A 15,263-nucleotide genomic window follows, 5' to 3' on the forward strand; every position below is an offset into this window, starting at 1 on the left:
TTATTGATGCCCAAAATTAAAATTAGTCCTTTGTCATACTCCATGTGTAAATGACAAACATCATTTAGTTTAGTTTTTGTTATGTTATTTTAATTTTTTCTGGAGCCGATGACTATTAATATTGTAATGCATTTTTGTATTGAGGATCAGTCTTTACGAACTTTATCTTGACTTTAATTGAATCCCCGCTAATAAGCGGTGGATGAGATCTATCTCCAAATTAGTCGTTCTATTAGGTTGGATATCGAGTCATGCAGAAAGATACCCCATTGAGTCGTCAAGCCAGCATAAGGAAGTTAATGAGTACGAGGATATATATATATATATATATACAGAGATTTTCCAGTGCTTTGGGAACACAACCACGTGGATATTCTTGTATTCTTAATTTATTTTACTTTTGCTTGAACCCAATCAAATCTACAACTATGACTATGCAACCAAAATTAATGAGCTAACCAAGATTAAGAGTGACCAATCAGATTCAAATATAGCCAAGTTCATTAGAAAACGTTATTTGGAGACAGTTGCATTCTTTACTTTTTATAATCACTTATATCTCTTTGTCTCGTGCCACTTTTAATTAATTAGTTGGAGATAGATTCCTTAAATTGTCTTTCGAAATTATTTCAACTATAACATTCACGTACGAGATCGAGAATTAAGAACCAGATCAGAAGTTACTATGGGAGGATTTCTTGACCTGGGAATTATCCTGCTGACAAGTACGTATGTGTACTATTCAAATAGTCTTGGTCTCTCTTTTGGTTTCATTTAATTGAGAATGATGGTTTGGTGTCTAATGAGAGAATGTTATCAACTTATTGTTGAACGAGGGAATAAAAAGGACCGAATGAAATTCATTTCTCATTGAATTAATAGGTCCCCACCTTATCAACTTATTGCTGACAAGTACGTATGTGGACTATTCAAATAGTCTTGGTCACTCTTTTTGGTTTCATTTAATTGAGAATGATGGTTTGGTGTCTAATGAGAGAATATTATCAACTTATTGTTGAACGAGGGAATCAAAAGGACTTAATGAAATTCATTTCCTTTTGAATTAATAGGTCCCCACTTTATCAGCTGGTGGCAAACAAGGGCCTCATACATTGTTATTGAAGCTGACTGCAAATTAAAGTCTTCACTGAAAGTTTGCTAAAATAAACAAACGAAATGTCTCAATTGCACATTGAATGAGCTTATCCCCACACACGGTCATTCTTGTATTTGAGAAGGATTGTGTGTGGAATTTTTTTGCTCAAATCCAATATTGGAAGACTCCGCACTTCATTAATTTGTTTGTTTGTTTATTTGTTTGATTGAAGATTCGTCCATTTGGATTGGAGAAGCCAGTAAATGTTATTTTTTTGTTGTTGTGGAAATTAGTATTTTGCGAGACTTGATTTAAGTGAGAGTTTTGGTTAAGAGTTTCTGATTGCAGTTTTGGTGAGAGAATTTATAATAAATGGTCATACAATATAATATTGCAGAATGAATGAGTATTGGATCCACATTATAATATTGCATTATTATAATGTATGACCTATAATGACTTGCGCCAACTGACATGCTAACCAAGGATGGAACAAAGGGGGTCTAATGACGGCGACTGCCACGATAAGAATTTTAGAAAATGCAATTATTATATGTGACAAATTTTTTTTATCCCAAACTTATATAGTCTCATTACTGCTAGGTTTTTTTCCTTATTTTTTATTATATACTAGTCATAAATCTTTTATTTTTTTTTCATGAAAGAAGACCCAAAAAAATATTCCAAAACTAAATTTAATGGGCCAAAGTGAAATAATATAAATGATGATGTGTAATTAAGGAAAAAAATATTCCACACTCTAACACTAAAACAACTTAACCTAAAAAAATTAAGAAAATTTAATTATTATGCCATTATCGATGCGCAAATTTAAAATTAGTCTTCGTTTGTACTCCATGTGTAAATGACAAACATCATTTAGTTTAGTTTTTGTTATGTTACTTTAATTTTTTCCGGAGCCGATGACTATTAATATTGTAATGTATTTTATTTTTATTTTTTTAGTATACATTTCGCCACTGCTAGGATAAAATCCTGGTTCCGTCCTTATGTGTACGTAATAGATAGGCATGCAATGTTATGTCAGAGGCATTTCCAAATCACTCACTTTCTCTAATTGGAAATCAATTCAGTGCTAAGCACATGACTATATTGTTGGCATACGTAAACCTTTGGATTAGACCAAATGGGAAGTTTCAGCGTATGTATTTTTATATATATTTTAATATCATGTTAATTGCATTTTAAAAAATTCAGCAAATTTTTAAAAAAAAAAAGTTTTTTCACTTTAGGAAGTAAATATAAATATTTTTGTTTTCCTAATATAACAGAAGTTCTTGGCTAGCTTAGTGGTAAAAACTTGAGAAATCAACCAAGAGTGCGTGGGTTTGAAACTTGGCAATGACAAGAAAAGATTGTCTAATAGATTCAAAGAAAAGATCACGCGCAATAATTTTTCATCTCAGTTTATGGTGTGATTATTTTGAACTTTCAATCACGGTTACAGACCATGATCTAAAGTGACATACAATCACTTTCAAAAAAGAGAAACAATCACGCCCAAGAGAAACAATCACAACTTATAATCATGATAAAAGAAAAACGATCACGCCTTTTGGCTGTGATTGTTTCTCTCCTTCAATCACGGTTTATAACCGTGATAAAAGAGAGTGACTTACAATCACACCCAGATCCATCACGGTAGCAGGAGCGTGATAAAAAACTTACAATCATAGCCAATAGCTGTGATCTTTATGATTTATTGTAGTAGTGCGACAATCGAGGGTGCTGTAACGACCCGAATTTTTAACCCAATTTTTTTTTCTAAATATAATATTATTAGAATTATTTTCCTTAATGCAATTCTTTTTTTTAAATACAATTATGCATGCAATATATATATATGCATTCTTTTTAAATTTTTCCTACATACACATGCGTGTATGCACACTCCTCCCTCACCTCAAACTCCTTCCGTCTCTCTGTCTCCTACTCAGTCTCTACTTCCTCCCTAACCCAAAAATCAAGCCCTATTCGTCCATTCCAAATCCTATGAACCCAACCCCATCAAATTAACTCTTATCATCTTCTACCAAAATTCTCCTATAAATACCCCACCCCCTTGACCCACGGAATTTACACTGCAATATTCCCCACGCGCCAACCAGAAAAAAAAAGAAGAGAAAAACAAAAGAAACCCAAGCTCCAATCAATGAAGTTTTAGAGAGAGAAAGAAAGAGAGAGAAAAGTGGATTTTGTACCAAGATCAGACCGAAATCCAATTCGATCGTTCCAAACTCTTCCCACAACTCAGAGCATCCCCAAACAAGCCTCAATCCGATCCCAAAGTCTTCCGATCAAAGAACCCGAAGTTTTCTTCCCCACAATTCAAGATTCGTTTTTAAATCAATTCGATCCGATTAAAGGTACTATAATCCATTCCAACCTCTTCTCTAAGTATATTAAGTGTTTATATGCTTAACCCTATGTCCCGAACGAAAAAAATATAGTTAACCGCGCGTTTTCTGCCGTATTTACCAAAGTGATATTATTTTTGAGTCCGACACTTTATTTGAAATTATTTACGAAGAAGATGACCCTTCTAATGGTTATTTTACATTCCGTCTGATATTATTATTATGAAAAACTACTGATATGATATTATTTTATTACAGTTTAATATCATATTAGTATAAAATATATTAGTTATATCAGTTTAATTTATCTGGTAGATTGAATTGGTTTTAAATGTTTCGAAAAATCTTTGCGACCTCCCGAACCCTATTTTTGACCCCCGAATTATTTTTCCTAAATTTTTCACATCTCAAATATCATAACTTGTTAAGATTATATATATTTTTATTTAATTATCTATTTATTAAATTATTTATTAGTTATCTATCAAAGTTTACAAACGAAAAATCTTTACGACCTTCCAAACAATGTTTTAACACCCAAACTAATTTTTTATAAACTTCTTGCATCTTAAAGATGATATCTTGTTTAATTAATATTTTTTTTATTTAATCTACTATTTATTGTTATTTTTATAGCGTTTCTAATCAAAAATTCCTCACGACCTTATAAACCTTATTATTAATGCCCGAATAATTTTATTTAGACTATCTACTTTCTGAAGATGAAATTTTGTTAACCGTAACATATTTTAATTTGTAAATTATTTATTAATCTATTTACTTCACTTTCGGCCACTTTATTTAAAGTCTTTATTTAAATTAATCCCGTGACCTTCCAAACCCAACTTTTGACACACAACTGGTTGCATAGGACCTTTAGGACTCTTATTTAAGGTCATGATAAATATTCTAATATTTTTATATAATTAATGTATTAGATTGGTTTTTAATTAATCTATTATCTTATAATTAATTAATAAGAGCCCATAAAAGTTTCCTTTTTATTTCTTTTTAAAACTCTTACTTTATTATCGACATCGTGACCATACAAGATTTAGGGCAACGGCCCGTTCATAATAAGTTGCGTGATTACATTGTTTATTAATTGTTTTAATTATTATTGATTTGTTGTATATTGCATCGATTTGAGTGATAGATTGGACCCTAGAGACATGGGGTGGTATGCGAGTAGAATTCACCTAGACGATGCTAGATAATAGATGAATTGAAAAGTTTTATTTCTAGATTGCCTGCAGGCGTGATGTTGAGATTTGTGATGAAATTGAAACTAGCGTGTGTCCAGTGGTGAATTGATAAACTGGCGTGTGTCCAGTGATGAGTTGATAAACTGGCATGTGTCCAGTGCTGGCGTGTGTCCAGTGATGATTTGATAAACTGGCGTGTGCCCAGTGATGATTGTGAAGTGGTATATAAGATAAGCGAACCCTAGTTATGATTCAGGCATGATAAGCTTTCTTTTGTTGTAATGAGAGGGATACACGCTAGGTACATAACTGAAGTGCAATCCGCGACAACAAAAGAAAATGAGCTCATGGGACAGGGCATAGCTAGCGGTTGGGGAGGAAAGATCTCGCGGAGAGATCTTAGATTTCACATTAGGTTATGGATAGTAATGAACTGGCTTATGTGGAGAATATTTGTTTGGCTTCTTCGATTCAATATTATCTTGTTACCTGCTAATTGTAAAGTAAGAGGGGTGGTTGGGTTGGATTATTCTACTGGGTGATTTATCACTCACGGATACGTCTGTATCCTGGCAAATCGTTTGTTTCGGCGATCAATTTGCCAGTGGGCACAGGATTCAATGGAGATGATTCAAAGATGGTGCAGTTCAACACGGAAAGAATATCAAGAACGAAGATCTAGTATGCTTCGAATTTGTATCAAGCCTAGAGTCAGCTCTGAAGTTAATGTATTTTGAATCAGTAAATTTATCTTGCGACTGTAATAGCTAAACTTTATTTTGAAAAATTATATTTATTTAGCAAATTTTCTTAAGATTTTATTTTATTTTGCTTCCGAAAAGTCGGGGCGTTACAGGTGCCTTGCTTTGTAACATGGTGACTGGTAAGGACAAAAAAATCAATCTGAACAGAAAAAAGTTATGTACCGTTCGGACAAATAAGCCACAGTGGCTTATTTTTTGTCCTTATTCAAATTTTTTTCGTATCACTTGGCTTATTGTCATTTTTTTGGGAATTATTGCATCCTCACGACAAGAGAAATCTAAAAAGTAAAAAATTTTAACCGAAATCCAATTTTTTTTGAATAAAGACGAAAAAAATTGGCTTATTGATTTTTTTTCGTCTTTATTCAAAAAAAATTGAATTTCGGTCAAATTTTTTTACTTTTTAGATTCCTCTTGACGTGAGGATGCAATAATCCCCCCAAAAATGACAATAAGCCAAGTGATACGAAAAAAATTTGAATAAGGACAAAAAATAAGCCAAAGTAGCTTATTTGTCCAAACACTCCTGATCTATATATGAACCATGGTTACATCTTTTTTTATGGCTAAGCTAAAAAAGGTCTAGGAGGGGGTGATTGGGCATAACAACCCCTCTCTGGGCGTGATCATAAGGACTCTAGACGTGCGGCGGTTCTCGGGAGGGACCAAAGAGCCATAGCAAGTCCTACACTCCACCAAGGGCTAGCGGGTCAAAATCGGACTGCCTAGAGGGACCAAATTCGAGAGAGTGTCGTTGGCACATACAACTCGAACTTGAGACCTCTTGGCTCATCCGAATCCAATGGGAGTAGGCTCCATTCCAGAAACCTTCTTAAAAAATAAGCAGCTTATTTCATATTTTCAAACTCAAAAATAATGTAAATAAAAAATATTTTTTTAATTTTTTTTGCATCGTATAAAAGATCTCGATGAAATTTTTCAAACAAGATCCATATTGCATATTTTTAGATTTCAATAAAACCATAATTTTTTAGCTTGAAATTGCATTCTTAAAAAATAAAAGTTTTTTTTACGTTCCGGAACGGGGCCTGGTGGGAAAAAACCAATGGTTACTTCAATATGTTGGTTTTGAAACCAAACATACTGTGCAAATTACAAGTCTACCCCTTTTTTCAACAAGAACCACCTGAAGAACCTAGAAAAAGTATGGGCAAACTTGGAATCGCCTATCATACAATTAAAGCAAATCAAATCTCAAAATCAGGCTAATAAAGAGTCAAATATATCAAAGGAAATGATTTTGCCACTTCTTTTTTTGTTAACGTCACTCCCTTGCAAGTGTATTTTTGCACAAAAATACATTTGTAAGGGAGTGGCGTTAACAAAAAAAGAAGTGGCAAAATCAGCAGCCTATATCAAATGCAAACCACATTATAGATGACATTAAATGCAAACCGTGTATGATTTTTGTTTACATTTCTCCATTGTAATTCTTTTTTTTTTATGAACAAAATCATTCTAGTTATATTAATACGAAAATGAAGTACAACTAAAACAACCAAACAAAATACAACAGAAACAACAAAACAAAATACAACAAAACAAAACAAGAAAAGCGCTCAATGCTGATGTTAGTCCCAGTACTCCGCTCATGGAGGTGGGCGGATGGAGAATCACCATCGGATCGCACTCCCGCCGCAGGATCTCCAACGGATCTACGAAATCCCGAAAAATCTGTCAATGGATCTGCGAAATCCCGAAATATCCGGCAATAATTCAGAAATCCAGAAGAATCCGGCAATAAATGACGAACTAAATGCTATACATACCGGTAGTCTAAGAAAGGGATTCACAAGACTCATTTAAGTTCTCGCTCAAGAAGTATTAGGATAAACTCTGGACGGTCAGTGTTCTACTAGAAATTCTTAGAGAGAGACTGTTTACCCATCGAATTTCTGGTAAATCACTGATCCGATTAGAGCTTATTTCTAAAGAAGGAATTACGTCCTCTAGTCTAAGAAGATAACCAAGACCGACCATATCCTTTTGTATCATCTTTCTTTTCGCATGCTTTGTTTTCTTCTTCTTGTTTTTGCTTCTTAAATTCCCTTAATTAGGTAAAAAGGGGGCCTAAGATCCCATTGTTTTTCTCAGAAAAAAATAAGTCTCCCAAAGTCGAAGGATAGATAAATTTCCAAGATGGTACTAATTTTTTTCACTCATAGAAGTAGATTACCATTTGCATTATGGGAGAAAACTTCCTTCAATCCTTTTAGTTGATAACATAAGAGTCGATTTTTCATCAAAGTTACAATCAAATGTGCTCGACTTGTGAGACCATAAAGAACATCTCAATCAACTTGGCAAAGCCGGCGCTGAGCTACAGTTTGAGGTGCAGCTGCTTTAGGCCTTCGAAAATTTACAATTTTTTGGGACACTCCTACTTTGATACCGACTAGTCCAACAAAAATGAGTTTCATCTATATTTTTCGCTTTAGACCCTCAAAAAGTCAGGACGGCCTTGCAACTTGGCAGAAGCCAGCCCAATTTGAGGAACCGAATCAGTTTTTCAATGCGTATGAGTTTATTTTTGTAACCATGGCCATGAGCTACTTAGTAGAGTTCGTTCCTCCAGGCTTCTCTTTGAGATATTGGGAGTCCCTCTTCTTGTTCTCAGAGAGAGAGAGAGAGAGAGAGAGGGTGGGGGGGTTTGGGGGAAGTTGGGCTTTTTTTAATAGATTGGGCTGGACTGTTTTCTGACTACAAAATTGGAATGGGCTCATTGAGTGCCTCATAGGACGTGCATAGAAATGGGGTCATTGAGTGTCGTGGGCCTGGCCCGGTGCAAGATTTGGCTCTGATAGTTGAAAAGAGACAAAAGAATCAGTTTGGTTACGGTGATAGAAATCTATTTTTCAGAAACTCCGTTCCGGTTTTTTAAAAAATGAATTTTTAGAGAAGAAATATAATTTCAAGCTCAAAAATTATATTTTTACGCAAATAATTTTTCTAGCAATATGAATCTTGTTTAATAGATCCGATTGAGATATTTTAAACGGTGTGAAAAAAAATTTAAAAAATTATTTTTCATTTTCATTATATTTGAGTTTGAAATTACCTTCTTTTTAAAAAAGAATGTTTAAAAAAAAAGCGAAACGGCATTTATTTGATTGATGATATTCCAAACTCATTTTTTGGAAAAAACCATTTTGAGAAAGCATTCAATTTGGGCAAAGCGTTTTAAAATTTTCAAAAGTAAGTATCATGAAGATGATATACGTATTGATCGATAGTTTTAAAGATATTTTTTTCTATAAGCACTCTATAACTGGATGTTCAAGGTTTTATTCTCCCGACTTTACACTTCGTTTGAGAAATGAATAATATTTTCCCCTCCCCCGTCCCCATAAAATCATGGAAAAGGAGTAGGTAATTATTTGTATATAAAAACTCGTTTACACGGAATTGTGTAAGGATCGTCACACACAAGCGCACGATATACGAGTATAAACAGTAAAGAAATCAACACAGAGATATATGTGGTTCCCCAAAATCGGGTGCATCTACGGGAGCGAGAGCGGCTGCTGTTCTTTATTATACCGACTCTATTTATACCGACTCTATTTTAAAACATAGAGTATTTATACCGACTCTGTTTTAACCATAACCTGGTATTTGGTTTGTATTCCAAAAATACCCTTGTGCATCTGACTTTCTTTCTAGAACTACTTAGTATCTCTTCATACTTAATATACGAGCCGCAGTTCTAACAAATTGCACAACAACTAGACCTGACCCGCTTGACTCAAATTAGCATTTCTTTAGGCTTTTCCTCTTTGTTTGGAAGTTGGAACAGATACTAGCTCTAACTAGAAGAAGTCAACCGAGGGAGAGCACCCTTTCTTCTCGTCCAAGGTAGAGGTAGAAGCAGGAAAACTAGACTCAACCCAGAAGGCTGCCTAACCATCGGAGAAATTAGCGGCGGAGAAACATCACATGTCGTTTTGGAAGTTAGTTTAGTTTGCACTTAGCACTTGTTCAATATCACTGCAAGAATTTGAACAAAGTCAAAGTTGAATTAACCTTCCGGTCCTTCCCGTGGCGTCATGTTTGGTATAGTAGTTGACATTTTTATCAAAGGTGCAAGAATTCGCGTAATACACAACTGCTCGAGACCAGGACGGTACTGATCATGATGACACCGAAAAATCAAAATGGAATGTCGTATTATCAGCAGCGGCGTGCATATAGAGAAACTTAACGAATTAATTTTCCTCATAAATTCTTCATTTCATCGTTTCCCGTCTTCAAGTTTCTCAATCATGTTGCCAGTTTAAGGCCCGATTTCCGGACCAGATATTTTTACTAAGTAGCTTTTTAGATCGACGCCTTCACTTTTTAATTTTGACTTCTGATTCAAAACAAACTATACATCCATAAAAAGGAGACCTCAGGAGAGCGCACAGTCAAACATGTGTATACATACATATACTTACCTTAAAAAGTCATATTAAAAATTTTAAGACATTGAAATAACATTTCACAATTAAATAAATTATTGCTTTTCCTAGTCAACTAGCCTAACATAAGAGGAAAAGAGGAAGCTAGCTTTGTACTACTTTTTCCATTACAAAAATTCTCCATACCATTCTAACGTCAAATACCACATTCAAACTGCGAGATTAATTAAAAATTGCCATCTTAACTCCACATTCTAATCAAGCTAATTAGCTAGAAGCTAGTCCCCATTAATCTGAATTAAGTAATTCCATGTTATCTGGATGGTCCAAGAAGCAAAAAGCAAGAAAGTGGAGCTGTATCCTTTATTTTATTATTTTATTTCAAGAAGAAAGTGCTTTCAGTTTTTTCTTCTTCTTTTGAAGTCCACAATTAACTGCCCTTATTTGAATTTTGCTTTTTGCCGTTAATTTGGTACAATTGGACTATGAGTCTAACTGTTTTCTGCCGAGTGCTTCCCAAACGGTATATATGTGGTCAACAAACAGGAGCCAGTTTTGACTAGAAGGCCGTTTTTTTTTCCCCTCCCCGTGATGTAAGGTGTTCCGGCCCTTCTGGGCCAGCTTGCGAGCACTTCCGACTAATTCCTACAATTTCTAACAAAGTCTTTTCACACGCTTGCGCGTGGGGTGAGGTGGCCGGCCCCAACAATTTGCTGGCAAGGTGTATCGAACTTGAGACATTGGCAGAGAGCAAACCCCTAAATTCCAAGCCGAGACCACTTGGCCAATCTCTTGGGATTAAAGCCATTTTTAATCCGAAGTAGGACGTTGTTCTTACTGAAATCATTGGGGCCAACTCGGCGTTGGTGGTAAGGAAACCGCTTCAAACGAAGTCGTAAGTCATGACTAGTGGAGTGGTAGCACAGTGGTAGGCACCATATACTCTCATGCATTTGATTGGGGTTCAACCCTCACTAATTACAACTTAACACTACTGATTTTTGTCGAGGAAATAAAAATGGAGTCGTAAGTCCTTATTAATTGAGATCGGCTACCTAAATTCATTGTCACTAATAAATTATGTCGAGTACATGCACCATGTTCCATGATTAAGGGAACGCCTTCAAATAACTCATCGTAATCTGGTTCATGTCATAAGGATCTAACACGATTTTTTATGTATTGGTTGTCAGCAACATATCCCTTCTCTTTTTTTTTTCAACATGGTAAGAAACTTTCATTGATAAATAGAGCATCGTAGCACATCAAAAAAGACGATTCTTGTTCCACAGAGATTCAATAATCAATAAAAAGGTCTAGCTTCCGAAGTACGAATACCAAAACTTCACAAACCCGAAGCTGTGAAAGTGTATTACAAAACATCACATATCCCTTCTCCTTTACCCAGGTTTTTTTTTTTTTTGCTCGGTAAACGAAACTTTTTATAGAAACTCGAAAGGGTACATCGAGGGTAAAACAAGACAAACGAAAACAGTGACTAGCCCACCCAGGTTTTGGATTGACTTTGTGACAATTAGAACTCGAAAGCATGACACATGCAGGCGGATGGCAGTATTGGTGGCAAGGAAGAGGAGAAAAATGATTTACAAATTGAACTTTGCCAGCGGTAGGTATAGTAGCTAGTAAGATAAAACGCTTTAATATTTTTTCAAAATAAATGTCTACAAACAATTACGTACGGCATCTGGTATGGATTATTTTGTAACTAGAAGATTTTTTTGTGTGTGTGTAGCATTATCCAATATGAAAAGGCCGTAATGCAACACAGAGTGGAATCTCGTACTGAATGACCCAATATTATATAATTCTTTTGCTTACCGTTTATTGAACATTATTTCGATAATATATATCACAGTCAGATTATCTTGAATGCGGATATTGATGATCTGTATAAAATTCATGTTATGGATACGAGAGAGATGCCAATAATAGAAATGCCGCAAAGCAAAACATGCAATATATAGTTAAGCCTGTGAATTCATTCTTTGACTTGGCCTTAAATGCAACAAAATGATTTTAGTCTCTAAGTCTTTTATTTTTAATCTGAAAAAAGATTTCATTCATTAAAAAAAATTGAAATCAGTACAATAATAAAAGAAAAGCATTGAGAGCCTAATTGAGGGCACAACTCTCTCCTATTACTGTTAACCTATCTGATCTGTCTTTTTGAAGTTTTTCTTTTTTCTTTTGAAGCAAGAGCAATCCCTTTTTTTAAAGCCACTTTCCTTTGTGTCTTTATTAGATGATTTGTTTTGTAAGAGAATGAGAGTGACATTAACAAAAAGGGGAGTGACAAAATCAATTCTCAACAATAATTAACAACAACATCAAGAACTAATGATTAGGCAGATTACAATGGAAGTTCTTGTAATTTGCCCCTTTTGTCTCAATTTGGTAGGGAGGAGAAACAAATCATTTGCATATAAATTATGAACCTAAAACCTGGCCACGTGAGCTGCACGTGTCTATTTGTTTGTCAGAAACAATAGACATTATTGTTTTTCTTTTCTTTTTTGAGAAAACAATAGGCATTGTTGATTTGATAAATGCGAGAGAAACTCTTACTCAGGGTTTTTTTTTTTTCTCCGCAAACAGAACTTTTTATTAAACTCGAAAGGGTACATCGATGAGGAAATCAAAAGTACAAAGATCTATCCAACCAAAGTTGGATAAAACACCCTCAAATACTTATTCTACACCTTCACTTTTCGTATCCCATCCAAATAACCTTTAAAATCCTCCACTGTGTAAATCTTGATGTCAAACTTAGCCTTCATCCACATGGCTACTCTAGTTTTGACTAACTCCACCACTTCTGAGCCATTTCAAATTGCAATGACCAGATTGAGACAAACGGCCCTAATTTTCCCTCATTACTTTTGATAAAGACGTACATAATCTCCCTTGGCTGTAAATAACTTATACCCCAAAGCCCAAAGTAAGAAAAAACTCCACTCCAAGTCCCCATGCCTTTTGGTTTTTGCCCAAAACACACCACGGCAAGTCTGGTGATGACGCCATGATCAATTTTATCAAAAGTGAGAAGTTGTTTTAGGTTAGTTTAACTTCTTTCACCCTTAATGCCAACCCATAACTTCTTTATTAATTCTTTCCTTGCACACAATTAGGTTAAAACCACCTAAAACATTGTTAACTTCCCTAACACACTCTACCAAACATGCCTCTTCCAAATTTAGACATATCGTGTAGCATACGTACGTGCATACCCATACTTGTATATGTATTTTGTATTATTTTTGTGATAACTCACTCGGGAAATGAATCCTGATGTTCTCTGGTGATCGAGACCTCAATTAGAGACATAGCTCCATATGAACTAGCTCAGCATCAGTCAAGGCCCTGTAATAAGAGATGATCACTTCTCTCAGGTCAAGTATTGCGACTAGAGGGTCTTGTTTGGGCTGGTGGATGCTGTAGTGGGTCCCGTTCCTATCACAAAAAAATTAAATTAAATTGGCTTAATATGAACCGTGAGAATATGGATTTGTTCTCTTTTGGTCCTTAAAACCAGTCTCCCTAACTTTCTCTGTGCACGATTTTCAATAAGTTTATCTCCGCTTATTAATCCCATCTTTTTATTTATCTTTCTCTGTTCATTATTCCAAAATCTTCCCCCAGAAGTCATGTCAACCAACCCCATAATGATTGGCGTCCAGTTTATCGAAAACCGATAATTTAGTGAGAAGGAATAGAGGGTAAATCATGGAACGAGCACGTGGTGAGTTTTAGTTAAAACGTTGTAATCCTTGTCGTTCATATCAAATTGACTTGAAAACATAGAAAAATGCTAGGGCAAGTGTGAAGAGTTGGTAACACATCGATTAAATCAACATTTTTTTTGGATAACCAGATTTCCGGGCAGCCAATTTGGACGCACTTCGACTAAATCTGTAGCTCTAAAGTTAACGACTGGACAAACTCTCATGTAGCCCTTAGGTTCAAAACATTTAGCCTCCGGAGGATTTGAACATATGATTTTATGAAAGACAAACAATACTTATTTTCTTTCTCATGCCCGGCCACCTGCCCAAACCCCAGGAGTTTTAAATCAACATTAATCAGCACTCACATTTTAAGTTGAATCGTTAAATTAACAAGTGTGCCTTGCTAATTAATGTGACTCACAACTGTTACTAAAGGTTTTCTTAGCTTGCCAGTGTTAATAATTACTAATATTAAATGTTTTAACAGTTAAAAACCTTTCACCTGCCCATTAGTTGTTTCAACAGTTAAATTACCTTTACAACAACTCGAGTATTAATTAATGAGTCAAGCCATAACCTCTCCTGATTTTTCCATTGTATTGGGTAATTTTGATTTTTCTTTCTTATTTGATGAACAAATACATTTCACATTTCACCACCACGAGTAGCAAAAGTCTGATAGTACTACTACTTTTATAGTGCCAATACTTACGTACGACATGAACAAGATTCTAGTATGTACTAATAGATATGCAACCCGGTCTCCTAAGATTTTATATTCGAAACTTCTCAAATATGTTATCAATTCGATCGTTTGGGGCGAGTCCATGTGAAACTTTGGTCTGACTATCATTTGGAGTCTGGCACCCTAGCTAGTGGGACGAGTGGATTGGTCCATCAGGATTTATCAAAGTGCACGTAAGTTGTTTTAAGCACCTCAGTTATGAAAATTCATAAGTAATAGATGTACTACGATGTCTAGTTTTTAAAAAGTACTAAATGGCCTTTTTTTCCCTTTCACAAAATACCAAAGGACAAAGCCCATTTAATACTTTTAACACTTTTTACCAGTTTTGGGAAACTAGGCCTATATATTCAAAAAAAAAAATAAAAATCATGTAATAAAGTAGTATATGTTTAATCTAAATTATGAAAAATATAAATTATACACGTCGCCTATCAAATACCATACAGAATTAAGTTTAACAAAATATAGGTCTTAATTTGAAAGTCCACCCAATGATGCAATATATATATTCTCATTACATCTCGATGCTCATTTGCCGGCTGCCAATCGGCAACATTCCAGCATAAGAGCGTTTGCTCTTGTGAGTCAAATCATCACTAAAATACTATGACCAAAAAAAAAAAAAAAACCTATGTACTAAGTATATCTAACCGTATATAATCGTGTATTTTATTATTAATTTTTTTTAATCACAAGTAAAACAGTACTGAGACAGCACTATAATTTAGAGAAGTGATTTTGACACTCCCATTTTTTGTCTAACGGCACTCACCTTTTCTCTTCATCTCCATCACCTAATAAAGACACAAAGGGGAAAGCCGTTAGAGAAAAAAAGAGTGCCAAAATCACTCCCCATAATTTATAGTGTAGGTAAGTATAGATATAGAGAAGTAATTTTGGCACTC

This window comes from Rhododendron vialii, chromosome 7a (genome assembly GCF_030253575.1).
Source record: "Rhododendron vialii isolate Sample 1 chromosome 7a, ASM3025357v1".
Classification (NCBI taxonomy): domain Eukaryota; kingdom Viridiplantae; phylum Streptophyta; class Magnoliopsida; order Ericales; family Ericaceae; genus Rhododendron; species Rhododendron vialii.